Source organism: Nematolebias whitei, chromosome 5, assembly GCF_014905685.2.
Source record: "Nematolebias whitei isolate Nwh7 chromosome 5, NemWhi1, whole genome shotgun sequence".
NCBI lineage: Eukaryota > Metazoa > Chordata > Actinopteri > Cyprinodontiformes > Rivulidae > Nematolebias > Nematolebias whitei.
This window is the reverse complement of record NC_056502.1, coordinates 233,946-238,898: the sequence shown is the minus strand read 5'-3', so window position 1 is coordinate 238,898 and position 4,953 is coordinate 233,946. Positions and strand designations below refer to the sequence as shown.

General features: G+C 42.2%; 1 protein-coding gene across 1 annotated transcript in view; it reads left to right on the top strand.

The window, feature by feature from the left end:
- Positions 1 to 1,467: 1,467 nt before the first annotated feature.
- The window catches only part of tmem79b (transmembrane protein 79b), a 77,067-nt gene continuing 73,581 nt past the window's right edge, over positions 1,468 to 4,953 (top strand). The window contains exon 1 of the mRNA XM_037676662.1: positions 1,468 to 1,538. The gene's annotated coding sequence lies outside the window, so the exon portion shown is untranslated. The remainder of the gene's footprint in view (positions 1,539 to 4,953) is intronic.

Here is a 4,953-nt window from a genome sequence, read left to right as displayed (position 1 = left end):
ACATGGAACAGATCAGCAGCAACATGAAACAGATCAGCAGCAACATGATGTGATTTTTCACAGTGATTATTCTGGTTAGAGGTTCATGAGTCTAACAGCCTCAGGGTAGAAGCTGTTCCTCAGTCTAGTGGTTCTACACTTAATGCTCCTCAACCTCCTTCCTGAGGGGAGTGGGGCAAAAAGTGTGTGTGCTGGGTGAGTGTGGTCCTTCATGATGCAGGTGGCCCTCTTCCTGCATCTGGAGGTGTAGATGTCTGTGATGGTGGGGAGACTGACTCCAACATCTTCTGTGCAGCCTTCACCACTCTCTGCAAAGCTTTTCTTTCTGCAGCTGTGCAGCCTCCATGCCACACATTGATGCTGGAGCACAGGATGCTCTCCACTGCACACCTGTAGAAGGAGGTGAGGACTGAGCTTCCAGACCAGCTCGCCTCAGCCGCCTGAGGAAGTAGAGTCTCTGATGAGCTTTCTTCATCAGGCTGGTGGTGTTGTTGCTCCAGCTGAGGTTGTTGTTCAGGTGCACACCCAAGTACTTGTAGCTGGAGACCACTTCCACCGCAGATGTTCTTATGTTCAGTGGGTAGGTGTGCTTGTTCTTTCTGAAGTCCACACTCATCTCCTTCCTCCTTCATCTTCTTCACACTGATGTAAAGGTTATTCTCCAGCACTCCAGGTGTTCCACCTCCTGCCTGTACCTGGACTCATCGTTATTTGTGATGCATCCCACCACAACCGTATCAAGGTTTGGATATGTCCAGTTGAGGGACAGGATTTTGGACATGTCCAGAAGAGGGACAGAGGTTTGGACATGTCCATAGGAAGGACAGAGGTTTGCACATGCCCTTAGAAGTGAGTTTGGACATGTCCTGAGGAGGAACAGTGGTTTGGACATGTCCAGTTGAGGGACTGAATTTTGAACGTGTCCAGAAGAGGGACAGAGATTTGGACATGTCCAGAGGGGGGACAGAGGTTTGGACATGTCCATAGGAAGGACAGAGGTTTGCACATGTCCTTAGGAGTGAGTTTGGACATGTCCTGAGGAAGGACAGTGTTTTGGACATGTTCTGAGGATGGACAGAATTTTGGACATGTCCAGAAGAGGGACAGTGCATATATTGGTAGAAGGATTTTAGAAATGCAGCCTTGAAAAGGGAAAAGCTGAACAAAGATTATAATTATTATTTATTCATATTATTATTATTAAAATTCAACTGCTTTTTAGAAAATGCTAAAACAGTATTTTAGGTATGAACTCAAAAACAAAACTAATAAAATGTTTTGATTTGGACAAATTTAGCCATTTTGACTGTCCCATTTTTCTGATTATTTATTTATTTGTTTTCTTGTTCATAATTGTTATTTTCAGTTTTCCTTTTTTTAATGTCGCAGACAGTTTCACTGAACTTCCCCTTTAAGAATGTTTTTACCTTTAACTCACCTGAAAGACCGCACCTGAGCTCTACTTCCGGAAAGTTTCACAACAACCAAAAAGAACTAGATCCGGACCGAGTCCACAGGACCGGAAGGACCAGAACCAGGTAGGCCTACTGGACCTGACTTTTTACTATTAATGGTTCTGACTGTGGATGGATCGGCTGTGAACGGGCCCACCTTAAGTTCAGGTGCAGTTATATTTGTCACCTCTATTGTTTCTTCCAAATGTCGGTGGTATCAGTGATATTATTATTATTATTATTATTATTATTATTATTATTATTATTAGTGGTATTAGTATTATTCACACAATTGTGACCCTGTTTATAATAATAATAATTATTATAAACTATTATTATTGGCGGTTACTAACCCTATTCTGTACATTTTTCGGAATCACTCTCCCGATTTTTTCATCTATTTCAACAAATCAAATCGTTCAGCTCTTCCAGGACAATCCTGCTCTGACTTTTGGTATTGGTGCAACTTTAGCTTTGAAATATTTAGCCTTTTCTGTAATTTTTTTCTCATAGAAAATTAATTGAGCTCATTTTACCTCCTTCAGATCTTTAAATCTATTAACCTTTTACTGCTTTTTTCACATTTTGTTCAGCTTCAGCTTCTTTTAGCTTCTTTCAGATTTTTTCTGCAAACTAACATAAAAAATCAGTTACTTTCAGCTAATTTCAGCTGATTTTCAGCTGTTTTGTGCTCCTTTCAGGATCTTTCTGCTAACTACAACATTTTTGTGATTCTTCTAACTTATTTTAGCTAATTTCAGCTTGTTATGCTCCTTTCCTATAATGCACGTTCATCACAGCAAAACCATACCGGATCGGTCAAGGCCCGGGTTAGCAACGGCCGCCACCGCTGCTGTTGACAAACAGGGTCCTGATGGAAATTGAGCTACTGTTAGTTGAAGACCACAAGAAGGAAAATGTGTCAGGAGACAGAGGGAGAAGAGGAAAGTCAAGAATGTAGGACTGAGGGTTGAAGCTCTAAATGTGGGGACAATGACAGGCAAAGGTAGAGAGCTGACTGACATGATGCTGAGAAGGAAGGTAGATGTTTTATGTGTCCAAGAGACCAAGTGGAAGGGCAGCAAGGCTCGCAGCATTGGAGCAGGGTTCAAACTGTTTTACCATGGTGTGGATAGAAAGAGAAATGGAGTAGGGGTGGTCCTGAAGGAGGAGTTGGCAAAGAATGTAGTAGAGGTGAAAACAGTGTCAGATAGGGTGATGTGTCTGAAGGTCGAAGTTAAAGGTCTGACCTTAAATGTTGTCAGTGGTTATGCTCCACAGGTTGGATGTGATGAGGAGGAGAAAGATACATTTAGGAAGGATCTTGATTAGGGTTGGGCATGGAGGATCGAGAATCATTTCGAACTGGGACTAACTGTCTGGTTTTCTCAGAATCGTTCAAAATATTTATTTTCGATTCCTATTTTCTATGCCTAGTCCGCCAACTGGAAGTTGAAGCCGCCCGCCGAAAACCAACGAAGAAGAATCCACCGGAAGTGTTCCCATACATGGAGAGTGAGCAGCCGCGGTTGAAAGTGTGGCTTAACTTTAATAAATGACTAGTCAGCTCAGTGCAGCACTTGCAATAATTTTATATCATGCAAAGGAGGGTGTAGAAGTAAAATAGTGGCCCATCTTTGAAATGCTCCGCCGGACAATTTTCACTGCCTCCTCCTTCATCTCCGACCCTCAGAATCAAGTAAAACTATAACCTACATCTCATACCAACATTAAGGCAGCTAACAAGTTATACTTGACTTAAAGCGATAGGTCAGCTCAAATGCAAACACCATGCTAATGTTAGCTCATGTTTTTTTCATAGAAAAATGACCGGAAATGGCTATCAGTGTTAGCCAGGCTCCACAATGTGCTCCTCCATTCACCATAGCGTCCAAGGGAAATATGTAGGTGCAACTAATTGAATGAAGTGTCCTCCAGAGCTGACAGTAATGATTTTCTTAACGTTTTTTTTTATGAAAGTCAATAATGTCAGAGGAACCATTTGTCCATCTATGTGCCATAATTCTGTTTCTGGCTCTTCACTCCCTTAGTCCATGACTGCAATTGATCAATAATAATAATAATAATGATGTCATCACAATGTCAGCACTGTATGTTTCCATACAATGGCGAAATTAGTCTCTGCATTTAACCCATCCACCACCAGGTGGTGCAGTGGGCAGCTATTGAAAGCACCCGGGGGGCATTTTGGGGATGAGGTGTGCTGCCCAAAGCCACCACGTGATGTGCAGTGACTGGGGATCGAACCTGGGACTTTTGGGTCCCAAGCCGGCTGCCCTGCCTCTACACCATCTCGGCCCCCATAGTGACATTATGTGACATTTTATCTTTATTTGTCTACTTTTTCCTTTTGAATGTCCTTTTGTTTGCCATTTTATTGTACGAACCGGATTCCAAAAATGTTGGGACACTAAACAAATTGTGAATAAAAACTGAATGCAACGATGTGGAGATGGCAAATGTCAATATTTTATTCGTAATATAACATAGATGACAGATCAAAAGTTTAATCTGAGTAAATGTAACATTTTAAAAGAAAAATATGTTGATTCAAAATTTCACAGTGTCAACAAATCCCAAAAAAGTTGGGACAAGTAGCAATAAGTGTCTGGAAAAAGGAAAATGAGCATATAAGGAACAGCTAGAAGACCAATTAACACTAATTAGGTCAATTGACAACATGATTGGGTATAAAAAGAGCTTCTCAGAGTGTCAGTGTCTCTCAGAAGCCAAGATGGTAAGAGGATCACCAATTCCACCATTGTTGCGCAGAAAGATAGTGCAGCAATACCAGAATGGTGTTACCCATCGTAAAATAGCAAAGACTTTTAAGTTATCATCGTCAACCGTGCCTAACATCATCAAAAGATTCAGAGAATCTGGAACAATCGCTGTGCGTAAGGGTCAAGGCCGTAAAACTCTACTGGATGCTCGTGATCTCCGGGCCCTTAAATGTCACTGCACCTCAAACAGGAATGCCACTGTCAAGGAAATAACAGAATAGGCTCAGGAATACTTCCAGAAAGCATTGTCAGTGAACAAAATCCACCGTGCCATCTGCCGTTGCCAGCTGAAACTCTACAGTGCTAAGAGGAAGCGATTTCTAAGCAAGCTCCACAAGCTCAGACGTTTGCACTGGGCCAGGGGTCATTTAAAATGGAGTGTGGCAAAATGGAAGACTGTTCTGTGGTCAGATGAGTCACGATTTGAAGTTCTTTATGGAACACTGGGACGCCATGTCATCCGGACCAGAGAGGACAAGGATAGCCCAATTTGTTATCAACACTCCATTCAGAAGCCTGCATCACTGATGGTATGGGGTTACATGAGCGCTTGTGGTATGGGCAGCTTGCATGTCTGGAAAGGCACCATTAATGCAGAGAACTATGTTCAGGTTCTAGAACAACATATGCTCCCATCTAGACGTCATCTCTTTCAGGGAAGACCCTGCATTTTTCAACACGATAATGCCAGACCA